This window comes from Vipera ursinii (genome assembly GCF_947247035.1).
Source record: "Vipera ursinii genome assembly, chromosome: 5".
Lineage (NCBI taxonomy): Eukaryota > Metazoa > Chordata > Lepidosauria > Squamata > Viperidae > Vipera > Vipera ursinii.
Window position 1 is genome coordinate 16,045,152 of NC_139518.1, and position 21,156 is coordinate 16,066,307.

Genomic DNA, 21,156 nt, shown 5'->3' on the forward strand with positions numbered 1-21,156 from the left:
AGTAATACAGGTTTGCATTCAAAATGTGCAAGGGTAGAAATTGTCTACACCCACATGAAGGTGTACACTGTATTGCACTTTTTGAAAATGTATGCAGAAAGTTCAGCTGGTACCCACTGTGTTGGGCTAGAGTGGACTATCAATTGGATTTTCCCCCCACCCCCCAGAACACTGTTTGAATTTAAACTTGTTTCAGAGAGTTCTCTGGTATAGATAATCAATGAACCTGCTTTAAAATGCAACTTTCTTCATCATTCCTGAATTGAAATTAGCTACATTTAATGCCTGCATTTGAAGAGTGTTCCCATTGTGGGATCCTTGGTGCTCTCTGAACTTGGTGGGTTTTTTCAGGGTATTTCATTACCCAACTAGGTAATATCATCAGTGTTAGAAGGGGGTGGGGTTTGCTCTAGCACTAACGATGTTACCTAGTTTGGTAACAAGAAAACCATCAAGCTGAGAGAACACCAAGGCTCCCACAGTTCAACCTGAGCTACAATAATTCTCTCTTAATGGTTCCATTCTTCAAGTGCTAAAGGGCTAAGTCATAACTTGGTTTTCTTATTTTAGCCTAGTGTGTTTTGTGAACTCAGTCACTGGGACTTGGCATTTCACAGGGAATACAGCCAATTTTGGCTTGTGCAACTAACTGTGAATAGAATAAAAATTGCAGGCTGTGACATTTTTCCACATCAAAATAGTGGTCAAAGTGAATTGCAGAAAACATACACTACACTACACCACACACACACACACACACACACACACCACACACTGATTCACACGTTAGAGGTTGCTACTCCTGGCTTAGAAAGTCTAAATTTTATTTAATATATATAATTCATAGTCATGATTATGTGAGTTGGGCAGCTATATATATCTTCCAAATAAATAACTTCAGATAATGAAAATATCCATTATGTGAGCTGCATTTCCAGGCAGCAAAGAAATATTTGATAATTACCCTGTTTGCTCTACTGTCTTCAAATCTCTTGGCCCCATCTGTCAGGCTCCAGATGTTTTGGGACCACAATTTGAAGACTTTCATTGTCTTATACTGCCAGCACATCTGGTGGGTGTCAAATTAAGGATTTTAATAATTAGGATTTGATTATTGCCCTGAGTAAGTCTTCACAAGAATTGATAATCTAAAGAGAGTTGCTATGCGACTGTATATCTACACGTTGCACTTTTGTTACTCATTCATTTGTGTATTTATTCCTCTGCCATAGAAAATATATCAGAATTTCATAGAATACAGTAGCACTGAGAATAACCAGTTAGCCAAGATCTAAAACAAAACCTAAATAACTTTCCAAACAATAGTAACAGGAAAGTTATTTTCTGTGAAAAAACATTGCATTAAATCGGGGGTATCAAACTCGCAACGTCACATGACGTGTCGCAACATATTGTGACTTTTTTCCCATTGCCGGCAATGGGGTGGGCGCAGACTCGGCATGACGCATCCGGCCCATGGGCCAGCAGTTTGACACTCCTGCACTATATAGAGATAGTTCTTGGCTTATAACTACATTTGGCTTATAACCAAATAACAAGATAATTATTAAGTGAGTTTTCTCCCATTTTACGACCTTTCTTACTACAGATGTTAAGTGAATCCCTGCAATTGTTAAATTAGTAACACAGTTGTTAAATGAATCTGGCTTCCCCACTGACTTGTCTGAAAATTGCAAAAGTTGATACATGATCTCTGGGCACTGCAACTGTCATAAATACACGGAAGTTGCCAACTGTCTGAATTTTGATCATATGATCATGGGGATAGACATGGAGAACTTCTGGTTTTGCGTCGTAGTGACGCAGCCGAGGGATTGCGGGGCTCCGCACCCCAAGGCTGGTTTCGGCTTGCCAGGGGATTCTAAATGGCTAAGTCATAACTTGGAGAGACGGCAAAGAAGGAGCCCCCCCGGGTTGAGCACAGAAAGACGGCAGTTGATCTGTTTGATCCAGGGGAAGCACTGGAATAGAGGAAAGAAAGGCTAGCTGCACTCCAGTGACTAGCATCCAAAGTCCAAAAGCACCAACTAAGAACAACTGTGAACAGCGTGTTTGGAACTGGGTAAGAATATAGATCTTCTCTTCTCTATTTTGAAACTGATTTCCTGGAAAAGATCCCCAAGAAGCAAAAAAAACCCTCCAAAAGTGAGAAGGAAGGGTATTATAACTCCACCCTTCCATAGACGGAAGCAGCTAATTCATTTTTATGGATGACAGAAATACATTGAAATGGATTAATGTAAAGCTGTAATTTGGATAAAATTGAAAACTATGGAAACTTAAGATTTTCCATTTGAAAGAATATTGATGAAACTAAGAAAATAATATTTTGTCTTAAAAGTTGGAAAATAAATAGCAATTGACATCTAGTGGTGGATCAGAGCATAGAAGTACAGCTGCCCTGCCTCAGAAATTGGCAAGATGCCCAGAAACAGAGCATAACTTGTTCCTTTGATTCTCAGTCACTCTTAGCTAAATAGAGAACAGCTGGGAATGGAGGAAAGAAAATATACTGGGCTTTCTATTGCAGAATGAGAAACACAATTGTTATAAAAACTGCTGACCTTCTTGGATCATAAATACTTACTGAGCTGTTTGCAATGAAAGGAAGAAAAACCTTGACTTTTTGGCTGTCTTTCTAGAGGGGAAATTACTGGATTGTTTTTAAGTGGTTGAACATTTTTATTTATATTTTTATTTATTATATTTTTATACTGCCCTTCTCACGAAGGACTCAGGGCGGTGTACAGGGCAATAAATATAAAAACAGAATACAAAAGTTAAAAAACGATTAAATATAATGCCCAAATTTTGGACTGTTTATAAAGATAACTATATAAGACTGTGGTGTTTGGAACTTAAGACTGGTTGATTTGATGAAAATGGAGGTTGCATATACAACCAAAAGTGGTAGGAAACCACACTCAATATTCTTTTCTAAAATCCCCAGTCTGGAATATCAGAGATCAGCAGGAGTAATACTTCAAGACAAGATAAATATCTTCTAGGAGGAAATGCGCTACATTGCAATTAATTCAAATAACAATTGTTTCAAATCATAATGAGATTAAAAATAATTTTAATGATATAAATGAGCACATCTTTGACCTAAGCTCACAATTAAAAAAACTCTCAGAAAATGATTACAAAGAATGAACAAATAAATCAGATGATAGAACAAAAACCAGAGGAAAGTGACCCAAAGATGGAGGCTACAAACAAAGAAAATTACAGCTTAACACAAAGAAAAATCTGCAAGATTCTGCTGTAATATTGGAAATGGAAAAGACACTTTATTTCTCAGGACCTCAAAACAAAACTGATGATAAGAAAGAAGATTTGATAAAATGGACTATAGAGCTGTCAAGAGAACCACTAGAGTTTGGGACACAAAAGATGAAAAGAGAAGCTGAGGGAGAAGGAATGTAGAAGCTTCTTAAAGAATATAAATGGACGAAATTCCCCCTCAGAAGTGTCTCACCTAGTTTGTCTTTCCCATTTTTAACAACACTTATAAAAATACAGGAAAAATACCCTGGCAAGCTGAACACACCGACTCGGAAAGCTACTTGTCAAAAGAAGAAGGTGAGAGTTAGACTCAAGAGAGATGATTTTACCTACCAGATGGAGTACTACATGACTAAACACTTGTTTGAATATGGTTAAAAGAATAGTTAAATTTTGGGTATGAATGGGTTCTGTAGTAAGAGAGGTGTGATTTATAAGTAGTATAGTATTTCTTTACGAAATGGGAAATGTAAAAATAATGGATGATTTAAAAGAACGAAATGTTTTGGATATTCAAATGTAATCAATTTGGAGAAAAATATAACTGACAAGAAATGTTTTGAATACTGAGGGGAATTTAAGCTTAAATAAGAATTCTGAAAACAGGACCTATAGCAATTTACATAAGATGATTTTTTGCAAATGTAAAATAAGCTGATTAAAAAAACACTGCATATTGATGTTATTGTTATTCGTATAACTACTAGAAAAATGTCTATATTCAACTTTATATGTATTGAAATTACTAAGATTATATTTGCTCAATGTTGGTAAAAAGAGAATATTATTGGAAGAAGAGAGGATCAAGGAAAGGTATTTCTAGTTAGTATGTTGATTATGAAATCATAGCAATTAACTATTATTGATTGTTGTTAAATATATGAACCTAGACAGCACATTGTTTACCAAGTACTAAAGATTGTTATTGTAAAAAAAATCAATAAAATATATTTTTTTAAAAAGAGAATGGACATGGAGGCAGGGTGGGAAGTATTGTTGTAGGCTCCATAAGAGAGGTTAGAGAAAAGAAAAAGGCAAATGATTCTAAATGAGATTTAAGTCTAAGAACAAAATTATTGAAGACGTATCTCCCAAAGGCAAAACAAATAGTTCCCATTCACTCAATCCTCTTTCTACTTATCCTGCTCTCTGGTGGAAATATATTGCTCACCTACAAGAATGTTGTTAGAAGAATGGCTTCCTATTTATTAACATATTTCTGAGTTTGTAGAAAGTTCCTGGGGAGCTGAAAGAGTGATTTTTTTCAATCTCCCTTTTTCCATCCATCAAGTGAGCACAAACAGTATTTGTACTTCACTTCTAGACAAGTAACAGCAACAATAATATAACAATACATTAAATTTGTATGCCTCCCAACTCTGAGTGCGAGTTGGGAGAATCAACAATCAAAGAAATTATAGTAAATACCAGTAAAAGATAAAGATGAAAGATGGCAAATGTGTGATGAAGTAAGGAGTGAAATGGAGACTGGGTTTGTATTTTTACTGTTGTAATCCCTGTGGCCTACTTTACTTGATTAATGCAATGTAGAATAGTTCTTTTATAGAAAAGAACTTTTGATCCAGAAAAATGTTACTAAAGCTGCAAAGTCCTAATGCATAATACTAAAATCTTCTTTAGAGAAAAAAAAAATGCCATAATTAATTAGCTGGAATGTGCTGGGAAGGATTCAGATCTGATGTTACTGGAGGCGAGCTCTGGAATGTCCAGAGAACTGATCACACTTCAGCCACCTATATGATGATTAGGATATTCTTACATAGGAGTGATGATGTTATGACAATAACAACAACAACAACAACAACTCTAATATAGTGGTGATGATTTTATGACAATAATAATAACAACCACAACAACAACCGAGTTGCTAAACTAATCCACTGGGCATTGTGTAAAAAATATGACTTGCCTGTGTCTGAAAAGTCGTGGGAACAAGGTGGAAAAAGTTGTTGAGAATGAGAGGGTGAAGATCTTGTGGGACTTCTGAATACAGACAGATCGCCATTTGGAACACAACACTCCAGATATCGCAGTCATAGAGATCCGAAGCGAACAGTTGATTGATATCACTGTACCAGGAGATGCCAGAGTCGAAGAAAAAACTGGAAAAAATTACGAAATACCGCAACCTGGCCATCGAAACTGGGTGATTATGGATGAATCATGTAACAGAGATACCCATTGTCATCCGGGCTCTGGGAACTATGTCCAAAAACTTTGCAAAATACATCAAGAAATTGCAGCTTCTTGCAATAACTCCAGCAAAGCTACAAAATACTGCTCTACTCGGAACATCTTACATTTTAAGGAGCTACCTGGTTGATACCTAGGATGCTGGCAGCAACCCGTGTCAACCATTAGTGCCAGTCAATTTGAGTGTTCAGTTGACTGAGTTTCATGTTTTATGAATAAAAGTTTTATAATAATAATAATAATGATGATGATGATGATAATGTTGTTGTTGAAAGGGACCTTGGAGGTCTTCTAGTTCAACCCTCTGCTCGGGCAGGGAACCCTATATCAATTCAGACAAATGGCTGTCCAATGTTGGAGCATTCACAGCTTATGGAGACAGGTTATTCCACTGATTCCACTTTAGACCAGGTTAATACTCAGAACACAACTAGAATCTTCTAACCAAAGCACTATTTAATTCTTCTTTCCTGCTCTTACAATGGAAGAAGCAAGGGGTCTCATAGTTGTCCCAAAGGTGCTTTTTCAAGAGGCAATTGGACTTTCTTTGTTTTTCCTTGAAGATGTTTCACTGCTCATCCAAGAACTGAACTGAACTGAAGAAGCTTCCTGGATGAGCAGCGAAACAGCACCATACTAGAAAAAAGATGTTGAGACTTTGGAAAAAGTTCAGAGAAGAGCAACTAAAATGATCAAAGGCCTGGAGACTAAAACATATGAAGAGTGCCTGTAGGACTTGGGTTTGACTAATCTAAAGAAAAGAAGAAGCAGGGGTGACATGATAGCAGTATTACAATATTTGAAGGGCTGCCACAAAGAAGAGGCTGGTGGTGGTGGTCAAACTATTCTCCAAAGCACCAGAGGGCAAGACAGGAAACAGTGGTTGGAAACTGACCAAAGAGAGAAGCAATCTGGAATAAGGAGAAACTTCCTAACAGCGAGGACAATTAACCAGTGGAACAGCTTGCCTTCAGAAGTTGTGGGAGCTCCATCACTGAAGGTTTTTAAGAAGAGACTAGACAGTCACTTGTTTGAAATGGTATAGGTTCTTCTGCTTGAATAGAGAGCTGGACTAGAAGACCTCTAAGGTCCCTTCCAGCTCTATTCTATTCTAAATCTTCAAGGAAAAATAAAGAAAGTACAATTGCCTCTTGAAAAAGCACTTTTGGGACAACCATGACCTGGATGACTCAAAATTTCCAGAGACAAGGAGTCTCATAATTTAATCGTCTAATCTGATCCTTATCTATTTTTTTGCTGCATTACTGTTTCATACATGCTTGAATATCCTTTAATCACCAATACTTTCAGATTTCTGCTTTTAAAAATCTCCAATTGAGATCTGTATAGGTATACAACTTGACATACAACTTCAGTGGAGCCCTGCCCATTATGTTCGCATGTCTTAACAGCTGTAAAATATGACTGGTTTGATTCTACAACCTTTTTTGTGACGGTTGTTAAGCGAATCCTAAGTGAACACTGTGGTTGTTAATTGAACCAATTTCTTACGGGGAAAGTTTTGCTGAAAATCAAAATTGCTGATAGTCAGCAAAATAGTCTTAAAACACTGTCACATGACTGCAAATGGACGTAAATGCATTCATGTTGCAAGTGCCCAATGTTTGGTGAAATGAATGTGTGGGTCTGTGTGTCTATATCTGTGTGTGTGAGAGAGAGAGGAGAGAGAGAGAGAGAATGCTGCTGCCTGCCATTTCACACCACACACACACACACACTCCCCAGTGCCTTCACGGAGGACCTGATCCTGGACTGCTCTTGCTGCTCCTGCTACCCGCCTACCAATGCCACCAATCAGCGCCTCCACAACCTGGCAGAGGCCCACCCCTCAGAGCCCTGATTGGTTGCTGGGAGGTGCGGCAGTTTGTCCCTTGAGACAGATTGCTGCAGTACAATGATTCCTCTGCAAAACATCTGCGACAGGGAAACAGAGATGGAAGGCTGGGGGTCCATTGGTATTGGAGAAACATTTTCTCGGCCAGAGGTTCAGCTGAGTCTGAACGCTCACTCTCAATTGGCTATGGCTGGAGGGTGGTGGGGGGGTGAAGGGACTCGAGCATGTGGCCTAGAGCCCTGTCAGAATATTGAATCCAGGTTGTAACTCCCCTATTTTGGGTTGAATATACATTGGTTAAGCAACTTGGTTGTGAGTCAAGGACTACCTGTAGTATACCTACAAAAGGTTTTGTAATTTGGCTAGTGTAAGTTATTTGCTTTGCCGTTATCCAAAGCTGAATTTTCTCCCTAGGATTTCTAGAAGTAATCTCCCCATACATCTCTAGAAATGCATATGAATGCATTTCACATGACCCTGCAAATGCATACTTGCAAACAGTGCTTTTTTTGTAAAAGAAAAAGGTGCCGGAACTCACACATGTCATACAACTTGCAATGCCTACCCTACAAGGTTCCATCCAAAAAAGGTGCCAGAACTCCGTTCTGAGCGTTCTATGACAAAAAAAGCCCTGCTTGCAAATAATCAAGGCCTATACAATCTGCTTCCTAAGGTATATTATAAACTAACAAAAATGCTACATAGGATGGCTCTGGGTGCTTTCAAGTATGTTGTTTTGCTTAAGCATCATATTGATTATTTAATAGCTGGACATTTGGCTCTTTTTGAGCTAAAGCACTGCAACACAAAGTGATTGTAGCAGTCTAGGAGAAGAACATTGTTTGATATATGCCACCTCTCCATAATGCAGGTTTTTCTATAATAGTTTTAAAAAAATCATTGAATGATGCATCTGGTTGCTAATGATACAATTTCCCTTCTCCCTCAGTACAAATTGTTTTTGTGAGATAAATAATAATAATAATAATAATAATAATAATAATAATAATAATAATAATAATAATAATAATAATAATAATAATAATAATAATAATAATTTTATTTGTATACCACCCTTCTCCCAAAGGACTCAGGGCGGTGAACAGGGCAATAAATACTAAAATACAAAGATACAAAAATTAAGAAAAGATTAAACAAAGTGCCCAATAACTTACAACAATAAGTTAAAATACGTTAAAACAATAATAAAACCCAAACCCATCAGGCCAGGCCGGCTTGTTCAAACAAGTAGGTCTTTAGATCCCGTCGGAAGGAGCGAAGGTCGGGCGCCATCCGAAGCTCAACCGGTAAACGGTTCCACAAATCTGGCGCACCCACAGAGAAGGACCTCCCCCTGGGGGCCACCAGATGACATTCTCTGACCGGTGGCACCCTGAGGAGGCCCTCTCTGTGGAAGCGCACTGGGCGGAGGGAAGTTGATGCCGGCCGCAGGTGCTCCCTAAGGTACTCCGGACCCATGCCATGTAGGGCTTTAAAGGTCATTACCAGCACCTTGAATCTCACCCGGAAGACAACTGGAAGCCAATGCAGCTCACGGAGCAAAGGTGTAACATGGAGTATCGGGAGACTCCCAACACAACTCTTGCGGCTGCATTCTGCACCAGTTGGAGCCTCCGAGTGGTCCTCAAGGGCAGCCCCATGTAGAGATGCCTGGGTCTGCTCACCACATTTCAAAAAAGGATATAGTAAAGCTGAACGGGAGCCAAAAAAAAAGCATCTAAAATGTACAGAGAATTCAAACACATTCTTTGCAAGAAGCTAGTCAGTTGGGGATTCTTCAGTTTTGAAAAATGGCAGTTGAGGGGCAGAGAAGGTGATCGATGTGTTAAAAAAATCAGGCATCAGATAGAGGCAGACAGAAAATTTTATTTTTGTCACTTTTCTTTTGTAGCATTTGGCTTTTAGCACTACGCAACCTTTAATAAGTTCACTATTTTTTTTTTAAATTCATCATACTGTTTTATAAATTATGCTACCGTATGTATGAAATACTGTAAAAAAACAAGATACTTTCCATCTTTTTTTGAATAAAAAGCAACCATCCCAAGATAAATCTGATAAATCAACATTCATATAGATTATGACTTTTATTAGATTCTAGATGAAATGTGAAAAGAAAGGACATGGTACCCATTATGGCTATATTTACATGTGTTCAGTTAGTTAAGATGTAGCAGATGCATTTTTCATCACGTAAAGTTTGGTTAGTTTAAAATTCTTAATTTACACAACCTAGTGTAATTCTCTCTTCGGCGCTAGGAAACTCACAGGGCTCTGGAAACGTTGTTTAGGGTTTTGTCTGCATGAGCATGGCTGAAGAATTAGGCAACCCTGGATGATTTGACCAAGTTACACAGTTCAGTGCTTTATCCAACCACAGTCCATCAATCTTAACTAAATCTCAACAGCTTATGGATGTCAATGCTTAAGCCCCTGAGTATGTATGAAGGCAACCATAGAGATGCTGGAGATGTTTGAATCATTGGGAGGAATAGTATGTTGTTTGGTGGTTTATCACAATCATTTTGAAAACCACCTTGTGTTGTTTGAACGTGTTTATGCCCACAAAATACTTGCTGTGGAGTCCTTGATGCTCTCTGAGCTTGGTTGTTTTCTTGCAGAATTTCATTACCCATCTAGGTAACATCATCAATGAAATGTCTGCAAGCAGACAACCATGCTCGGAGAGCATCAAGGACCCCATTGTTCAACCCTGAGCTAAAAATACTCTCTTCTATTGGTAATGGGCCCGTGAGCTTTGATGTGTTGGACAATCCCAGCAGAACTGTCACCTGTATGAGTACACAAATCCACAGATAATAAGGAGAGGCCTTTATAGAATGGTTGTGCTGAAGCACCAAGAGCATATAACAAACACCATGATATTTCCTGCTGCTAGGAAATTGGAAAAAGCATTTTGCTCACTTTTCCAGGCTCCTGTCAAAATCGTTCATACAACCCCAAGAAATGCCCGTAAAGGGAACCTGGGAAGAAAAGACTATCAAGTCCGCAAATTAAGATTTCATATTTTTGCTTTGTGGATTTTTGCAGCTAATCGGAAAGGTTTGTTTACTGACTTTTTATGCAAAAACCGCAGTGCAGTTTGGCATAACACCTATAACTCATGCAGTTATTGAGAAGTGAAAGTACAAAAACCTCAAATGGCTTATTTTCTCTACTGAACTTTGCTGGAACATTTCCCACTGGTAGATTGTATGACGCTCTACATGTTACCTGATCTCACAAAGCTGTGCAGAAACCAACAGTTAGAAAAGATAGGTGATAAGTTGCAGAGCAGTCCCTCTCTGAGAATGGTGCAGGACATCAGCAATTTCCATCAACAGCCAGTGTGTGAGAGAATGTGACTTCTTTTTGAATTTCTTCACTTTTTGGACACACCAGAAAAAAAATAACCTTGAACCCTTCTTCTGATTTCTCTGTAATTCTTTAAATGGCATCAGAATACATCAGAGCCATGTGCAGCTGGTCCCTGGGTTCACTTGTTCAATGACCATCCAAATTACAATGGAACTAAATGAATGTGACATTTCAACCAGCCAGCAAAATTGTGCGTGCCTGTGGCATCCACCTGCCCGGCTGTGAGACCAGTGCATTTACCTGCACTCTGTAGCACTTCCCCACAGCACCCACCTGCCTGTGCTTTGTAGTACCTGCCTATGGCACTTGCTTACCTGGAGTTCACACTTGCAGCTGGCCTGCTTGCCTGGGACTCTTACCTCTTTCTGCTTAATGACGTGGGCGGTTCTGGGTTACAATACCAATTGGGATTGCCGCGATTTCCCTAAGTGATGCAGTCTTGTAATGGTGCACTTTACAACTGCATCACGTAGCAGTCGAAATTCTGGGTGGTGGTGGTTGCTGTTGTAACCTGAGGACTAATTGTGCTTCAAAAGTTTAGCATGCCTGCAACAGAAATTGGTAAAATAATCATGGGGAAAATGTGCTTTGTTACACGCTCCACAGTGAATCTATCAGATACATTGCTACAAGAAATAGATGAAGAAACAAAGGGAAAGACAGATTAAAAACATTTATGGAGGGTAAATTTGTCAAGGGCTTTTAGTTGTTATGGCTGTCAATAATCCTCTAGTATCCAAAACCTAATGCCTATTAATATTAATTGTTGGTGAACAGGAGTGGGAAGATGCTATTATCTTAATGCCCTGGACATCTCAGAAACACCTGGATAAGTGTTGAGGGACATAGGATAAATCTTTTTATTAGGTAATTTCAATATTTATATATGACAAATAATTGTATTTGCCAAATAACATATAATTTCCTACATTCATAACATATATCATTCCCAGGAAATGCAAGTATGTTTATAATACTCTTTGTGGTATAAAAGTACTGTTTATGGCAGTCAAGCCTTTTGTGGAATAAAAGAATGGCAAATATTTAAGCGTCTAATCTAGAATAATGAACTTCAAGTTATAGAGAGCAGGTTTAGCTTGGATGGTATATAATTGACAATTCAGCATACAGGGAGTCCTCAACTTATGATCACAATTGAGCCTGGAATTTTGGTTATAAATCCGGGCGGTTAAGCACCTGACCTCGGTTTACCATCATTTTTATAATGGTTGTAAAGCAAGTCACTGCAGTTGTTGAGTAAAGAATGTGGTCAAATGGGATTAAAAATAAAATAAAAAATCCCCATGTCTGTTAAGTGAATCCACAATATCCAAAGGACATTTTTTTTGCCCTTTTCTGCTGGAAATTGCAGTCGTGTGACCATGGGAAGGCTGCAGCTGGTCATAAATGTGAGCCAGTTGCCAAGTGCCCGAAAAGTGATAATGTGACCGTGGAGGTGTATCAGTTGTAGCTTTAGAGGATGGGCGGTAGGTACGTTTTTTGAAACCAGTATAACTTTGAACGGTCATTAAGTGACCAGTTGCTAAGTGAGAAATTCTTGTAGTTCTTACGTTCTTCTGTATTCCACTGAGGAGTATCACTTCTTCATGTGTCTCTTTCTGTGCATGGGCACATTTGAGGTTGGCAAAAATTTTTTTGATAAAGTTTGATCCTTGAAAAGTCTGCAAGAGATATAGGAGAAATACTTAACTCAAAAACATGGCTGTCTATTTAGTTTCTTGGCCAAATAGATCTCAGTCATTGGATTAGTTCAGGGGTAGGCAACGTTGGCTCTTTTATGACTCGTGGACTTCAACTCCCAGAATTTCTGAGCCAGCTGGCTCAGGAATTCTGAGAGTTGAAGTCCACGAGTCATAAAAGAGCCAAGGTTGCCTAACCCTTGGATTAGTTCAATAAAGGAGAACTTCAGTAAAGGAGAACATGGAATGAGGGATCCTTAGTGCTCTCTGAGCTGGGTTATTTTCCTGAAGATGATTCGTTACCCAAGCTAGATCATCAGTGTTATGATGATTTGAGAGCTGTATGCAACGAAATTTCATTTTGATGTATGCCAATTGGTGTACATTCAAAGTGACAATAAAGTTATCATTATCATTATAATGCTAGCATTGAACATGTTACCTCTGAAGGAGATGGGCGGTTAAGAAATATGAAGTATAAATAAATACCTAGTTTGGGTAATGAAATGTCTGCAAGAAAACAACCCAGCTCAAGAGAGGACCGAGGATCCCCTCCAGTAGAGCATCCCTATTATGCTAGTGATGTATTTCCACTCAAGAACCATTGTGGAGATCAAAACTTGAGTTTTGAGAGAAGGAAGACTCTTTTCAGGCGGCATGCAAAGGAGGCGGTTGATAAGAGCTGTAGATTAGGAGCACATGAAGAAAGTCCATGTGATAATATAGGAAACTTTTTAACCTAGCTTTTCTTATGGGTAGCAATACTTGAGGTTCACAAGCAGAGGATTTTTCTGCACCTAACAAACAGAGTGATCCTGAGTGCTTTCCAAATATACCCAATGCTTAGATAAAAAATGATCACATTCTTAAACATAAGGAACTCTGAAAAGGTAAATGGAGAGTGTTGTCCAAAAGTGTACTATGGGTGTGATGCTGCTGCTGGTGGTGGTGGGTTTCCTTAGCTCGATGATACCTAGGAGTCCTCGACTTATGATCACAATTGAGCCCAAAATTTCTGTTGCAAAGTGAGACAGTTATTGAGTTTTGCCCCATTTGATGACCATTCTTGCCAGTTGTCAAGTGAATCAGTGCAGTTCACTTAATAACCGAATTATTAAGTGAATCTGGCTTCCCCATTGGCTTTGCTTGCCAGAAGATCTCAAAAGGGGATCACATGAGTCCGGGACACTGCAACCGTCATAAATATGAGTCAGTAGCCAAGCATCTGAATTTTGATCACATGACCACAGGGATGCTGTAACTGTCCTAAGTGTGAAAAGTCCCGTTTTTTAGCGCCATTGCAACTTTGAACGGTCACTAAATAAATTGTTGTAAGTTGAGGACTACCTGTACTATGTCTGGATCTTCAGTATGCAAACTTTATTTACATCCTTTCTCTTCAGTTAATACATTTCAGCTATTAAGTTTGGAAAGTGACACTTAAGTGAGCCTGTTTCTAGGGCCTCTGAATAATTTTTTTACTATTTGCAGTTAAAATGCAAGTAATTTTGCAAGCCCATGTTAAAGTCTCCAGACTGAATGTGGCAAAAGATTTCTCATGATTTGATGACTGGTGGTTTTTATATCATCATAACCGAACAGTTTGAAATGAATTAGTTTCTTGCAGAGAGAATGTTCTTAGTTTCTCCAGCCTGACGTCTTCACTTAACATACCACAGTAATCTACTGTTCATTGTGTAGATACGGTAGTGATTCTGGTCATATGGCATTAGCAGCTGTAAGTAGCCGTGGGGATTTACAAAAGAACCAAAGAGCATTGAGTTTTAACAGTGGTGCTTGTGTGCTTAAATGAGCAAATGTGCTTTATATTAGCATCTGGTATTAAGAGACTTCCTTGTAAGATTTCAGCAAATAAGGAAATAAGTTGATGTCTAGGTTGATTAAACCCAGATACTGTAGTTTGTAAATCTTGACTATAGCTTGGCATATTGCTGAAACACAGTGAGTTGTGATTTCTTAAATAAGGCATGATGAAAAATATATTTTATTTAATTTTATTTAATAATTTTATTTATATACGAGTTATTTATATATGAGTACCATGTTGGTCTTTTGCTTTCTGTTATACAGATAGTCCTCAAGTTTTGACCACAGTAGGGACTGCCTACTGCCACACTTAAGCACTGCCATTGTTGAGTGAGGCATCATGTGATCCAGCCTACTTTTATAAACTTTTTGCTGTGGTTGTTAAGCAAATCACCATGGCTGTTAATAGCAATAGCACTTAGACTTATATACCGCTTCACAGTGCATTACAGCCCTCTCTAAGCGGTTTACAGAACCAGCCTATTGCCCCCAACAATCTGGGTCCTCATTTTACTGACCTCGGAAGGATGGAAGGCTGAATCAACCTTGAACTGCTCAGAATCGAACTCTTGGAATGAGCAGTGAGTTAACTGCAGTACTGCATTCTAACCACTGGGCCACCAAGCAAGATATCACACAACTACAACTTGTAATCTTCCCTGCCGGCTTTCCCATTGACTTTGTTTGTTGGAAGCTGCTGGGAACATCATACATGGCAGTCACATGACCTTATAACTTATAACACTTAGACTTATATACCGCTTCACAGTGCTTTACAGCCCTCTCTAAGTGGTTTACAGAATCAGCATATTGACCCCCAACAATCTGGATCCTCATTTTACTGACCTCGGAAAGATGGAAGGCTGAGTCAACCTTGAGCTGGTGAGAATCGAATTGCCAAACTGCTGGCAGCCGGCGGTCATCAGAAGTAGCCTGTGGTACTGCATTCTAACCACTGCGCCACCATGGCTCTTACAAACTTCTCTTATAGCTTATTACAGGTAATCCTTGATTTATGACCATTCATTTAGTGACCATGTCAATGACAGTACCGAAAAAAAGTTATTTTGTAAGAGAAGTTTCTATTCTACCGCAGAAAAATGGATCTAGGGCAAGGTTAATCTGAATCTGATTTACTGGATTTGAGTGGATTTATTTTGGCACATTTTGTACTATGAAATTAGTGGCAAGGTAGTTGTTAAATTTTCTGTTTGGAAAAAAAATATGTTATTGATGGAGGCCAAGTGCCACATTCGACTTTCTTGGGCTTGAGAATAGGACTGAAGTTTGGGAAATGGAAGGCTAGATTTTTGAGTAGCAAGTTTGGAGGATGGCAGTTCTTAGCTGATCTTTGCTGATTTTGGAAAAGGTTGGCAGGAATGGACCCAGTTAAGGTTTTGAGATTTCCACAGTTGAAAAAGTCACACATGCACATACACTGAAATTTGCATAAAGACTTCTCTGTCCTTATTGACAATGTAGTGATTTTGGAAAGATCTGAATACTTGGGACAAATGCAATTTTGTTATTGCTTTTAGCTGCTTCTTCTTTGGGGGCAACATATAAACAATCTGGGTGCAATATGTGACTTTGAGAGATAGTGATAGCTGAAGTAGGTTTTTATCATGGGAATATCAAATATCATAAAAATAACTACAGTATTGGATTGAAATGATGGAGATAAATTTGCAAATTAACTTTTGCAGCATCTGTCCAGTGGACATCTGTTATTTTTTTTGGAAAATGTATATTGCCAGATAATTAATGAAAGCTAATAAGATGTGGTATTCCTTGATTCTTTTTAAATCTACTAAAGAAAAAAATGGCAAAAGCATGGATTAAATTCTTCATTTAACCATTTGTATATTATGTTTTTTACCTGAGAGAAGACAAAGAAGAAAGGATGGGAAGGAAAAATATTCTACTTTGAAGACATAAACACGGCAGAAAGACATATAAGATACCTGCGGAGGGTTACTTACATATGATATTGAGTATTTCAGAATTTTCTGCTTCATTGTGCATTGTGCTATTTCTCAACCTTGGTAACTTTAAGATGTGGCTGGTTGGGGAATTCTGGGAGGTGAAAGTTGCCAAGTTTGATAAACAGTGGTTTAGGGCTTTATTTGGAAGTTGTTGTTTTTTTAAAAGCAAAGGATATATATTAGGGCAATTTTAGGACTAGAAAACAGTATGATTAGTTTTTACACTCATGATATATCTACTATTCTGTAGTAGAGAAGTTTGTAGTTTGAATGGAGGCTAAAGGCTATTCACCTTTGGGGTTAATATATAGTGTTTGCCATTGGTGTAAAGCTATAGGATCCAGAATTCAATCCAAATAATGCCCGATACTCATTTGAAATGGTGCATTTTGTTGATGGAAAAGTCTCTGCTGTAAATGCAGAGCATTTGGAGATCAATCCTTGAGAATTTAATACAGGGAGTCCTTGTTTAATGACTGGTCACTTAGCAAGCATTCAAAGTTATGAAGGACACTCCCTCCCCCAAGGTATTTTGGGTGCTTGGCAACCAGCTCATTTTTAAGACGGGTTGCAGCATTCTGCAGTCACGTGACTGAGATTTATAATGTTTTTTTGCTGGTTTCTGGCTTTTTTGGCCTGTTTCTGGAAAAAAAACCCCACCCATAGGAATGCCCTTGACTAGCTTTATGACTGCCACATTTGCTTTGTAACTGCCATGCTTGCTATTTGAGGGCCACATTCACTTAATGACCCCAGAAAAGAAGTTATAAAATTGGGTTAGTCACATGGATGCCTTGACTTAATATTGACATGACTTATGATGGAAATTCTACACTCTATTACAGTCATAGGTCAAGGACTACTATGATTCCATCTTCCAACTACCTGGAAAGACCGCTGGCCAGTGCTTATGAGAGTATATCATTGTGGTAGACCAAAGGCTTAGTTCAAACACTTCCATGAATTGGTCCTTCTTTGTCCCACTAATTGCTTTGTCTGGCTCTATTTCATATTATTATAAGCCACCTGAAGTAGCCCTATAGCAAGATAAGTGACAAATATATTTAATAAATAAACGAACATATACACAGCACGCACAGAGCAGCCCTGTAACATGTTGTTGCTATTGCATTTGATAGAAATATGCAGGCTTTCAGAGTGATTAACAAGATTAAAGTGTAGAACAAATTAATAATAAATATTAGAAGGAAATACATGTAAAAGAAAAACCCATTTTTGTTTTCTTCTTATAGCAAAGAAGCTATAGATATATAAGGTGAGAGAACTTTCAATGTGAAATCAATCAGAAAGTCCTTTGAAAGAATACATGAGGTAATTTTCCTTAGAGGCAAGCAGATGATAAGGATGTTTACCAAAGTGGGAAGAAGTAGGTGGATTTAGAAGGATATGTAGCTAGGTATGTTTGGGAATAAAAAAAAATGTTTGGCGTTATAAATATGTTCCATTTATTTATGTGTTCTTGTGCAATGTTGAGCATATTAATTTATTGGAGTGCATATAGGAGAAGATTGCAGTCTGTTCTCTCTAATTCAATAATAACAATTTCTCATTTGGATAACACCTGCAATTTTTGGCAGTGTACTTCGTTCAGGATTCAGTCTCCTCTCTTTATACAGGATCCTCTTATTTGAGTTATTATTTAATGAACCACTGGGTGAACAAATTGGTTTTTTTCAAGCCTCCTAATGAATTCTTGCTAGATGGTCCCAGGTGTCTGTTCTTTAGTTCCACTGTTGAGGTGTTTGATACAGAGGGCAAAGCCATTGTAATGGCAGGATGCCTCCGAAAACCTTTTCAGCAAAATTGCATTTACTGCTCAATTCTGAATTATTACAGCATTAAAAGAAAATAGCATAGCTATATTGATTCATGAAGAAATTTTTTTTTTACTTATACCAGATGTGCAAAAATACTCTTATCAGAAAATAAGTCACAAAGAGAAAAGCCCACAATGAGGCCAGGCAATTCAGTCGACAGCTCAAGTCATTCTCGATATGGTGAATGAAATCCACTAAATGTTACTGATGTCAACTTACATTTAACATTGAAGGGCAAAGGGAAGGCTGCTTTCCTCAGCTCTTGAAAGTTTGAAGTTCATTAGTTCTGTAATTTGACTTATGCCATGAGTTGTGCTCAGAGGCTTTGTACACCTAGCAATCATTCATGGACAAAAATATGAACAAGTGTGACATGCCTGGAGGGATAGCACCATAGAAGGAAGGTCAAGACTTGTTCTCAGTCATGCCAGAAAAACACAGAATAATGGACATAAATCTGTTTATTTATTCATTCATTCATTTATCAAATTTATAGAGCCACCCATCTCACCCAAAGTGACTCTGGGGGTGTACAACAATCAGACAATAGCAACAAATAGATATAAAATATAGAAATCCATATTAATATTGGACTAACTAGACTGGTGATCGGCCCAAAGTCACCCAGCCAGCTTTCATTCTCTAAGGCAGGTCTAGAACTCATACTCTCCTGGTTTCTAGGCTAACACCTTAACCACTTAAGCCAGGTGTGTCAAACTGCCAGCCCACGGGCTGGATGCATCATACTAAAACCGTGCCCACCCCATTGCCGGCAATGGGGAAAAAGTCGCGACACGTTGTGCGATGTCATGTGACGTTGCGAGTTTGACATGCCTGACTTAGGTGAACATTGCTGTTGATAGAAAGAAAATTTTGGCTTTCACAGCCAACAGTTTTTGCCAACCACTTCGATAAAGCAGAATCACTGGATATGAACAATACGCACTTTGAATTGTTTCATCATGTTACAATTTCATTAAAAAGAACAAAGCAGACAAGTGTAGGAGTTCCTAGATGCACAAGGAATGCTAAATTGGGATTCTGTTGAGCGAATAGGCATTATTAGTTACAATAATAATGAATGTAATAATATAATACCACATCTGAAATACTGCATCCATTATAAAAAAGACATTAAGGTTTTGGAAAGAGTGCAGAGGAGCAACTAAGATGATTAAGAGTCTAGAGACTAAAATATATGAAGAATGGTTGCATGAATTGGGGACGGCTAGTCTAATGAACAGAAAGAACTAGGAGTGATATGATACCAGTGTTCCAATATTTGAGGGGCTGCCACAAGGAAGAGGTGGGTCAAAGCACCAGAAGGCAAGACAAGAAGCAACAGATGGAAACTAATCAAGGAGGGAAGCAACCTAGAACTAAGGAGAAATTTCCTAACACTGAGAACAATTAACCAGTGGAACGGCTTGCCTTCAGAAGTTGTGGATGCTTCATCACTGGAGACTTTTAAAAAGAGACTGGACAGCCACTTGTCTGAAATGGTATGGGGTCTCCTGCTTGAGAGAGGATTGGACTAGAAGACCTTGAACATCCCTTCCAACTCTGTTATTTTGTATTCTGTTCTGTATTCTGAAGATGAGCTATTACTCATCCTATATGGCTAGATTGGAGTACTGTAAATGCTGGAAGTGGTGTTCTGGTTATACTACAGGAGAGTCAAATGGTTAAGCAAAAAGGATAGTCCATTAGCACTGCCCTTTCTTCTTGTTGCCTATCAATATATGAAGATAAGCATCAGATAAAAACTGAGGATCCTGTGACAATGGGAGATCAAAACCTATATTTCTGTGCTTATGCATCTGGATATAAATATGTCCAATTTTGCCCACCAATGCACCCACATTGCATGCATGGGTCAATGCATAGACCTTGATATAAAGGCCTTGTTGTCTCCACCTACAAGATAAAGCTTTGGCGGTTGTTCTAACGGAAGGGAAACTGATTCTTTAAATTACTGGGAGAATATGATTATTGACAAAATTAGAAAGGTGGAGAATTGTGTTTTAATATATTGTGCAAGGGGCGGAGATTTCAGATTCTAGCTTCTTTCGAGCAAGCATTTGCCGGTGTATTAGGCTAATAAAGGACTTTTAAGGTAAAAATGCCTCAGAGTCACTTGAAAAGCCCATACATCAGAAACTTGACATCGCAGATGCTTAGTTTACTGTGGGTGAGAATGGAAGTTCAGGAGATGGAGAGGTGGATCTCTTGAAAAACCTTCAGAACTGTGCAAGGAAGAGTCATTGCAAACAATCTGATGGTGCAGAGGCTGTCTCTTCACCTTTTTCATTTCAAATACTGCCTGTTGTGCACTTTTGCTCGTTCTGTGCCGTTTCATATTTCACCTCTTGAAGCCTTGTGGAAAAGGAAGAAATAAAACTTTTAGGAAGGAAAAATAATAGAAGGCCCTCCAGTTTGTGTCTGACAGACGAGATTTATTGGGACGGGTGGTGGTAAAAGGAAACATTTGTTAAATGGAAAAATAATGCATTTATGCATATTAGCAGCAAAAGTCCCAAGATTCATTATCCATAAAAGTGATTATATGTAATCTGAGATTTTACAGTATTTATCTTGCATCAGGTCCCCATTTAAACTTATACTGAACAATTTAAATAATCTAAAGGATTTCTCATATTTTGATTCCAAAATGTCAGAAAGTATTTCTTATTTGCTTTCTTCTGTGTCTAATTTTGTTTTTCCGCTCTTCCTAGTCATTTTGAGTTTGTAGCATGAAGCAATTTACATTTGGCATCTTTTGAGTTACTCAAAACAACTGTGAGCAGAGGTAGGATTGTGGATATCTACATTGGTAAACCATAAAAAGATCTCACTTTTACCTTGATTTTTTTTTGGGGGGGGGGTAGTTTATTGTAACCAATTCACTTTAATGAAGAATGCACCTTCTTCCAATAACTTTTACCTCTCCTTTTATACCCTTTTGAAATATACAATAAGAATATTCCTTCCATCCATCTCCTTTAGGGTAGAGGAATGGATTCTAATTG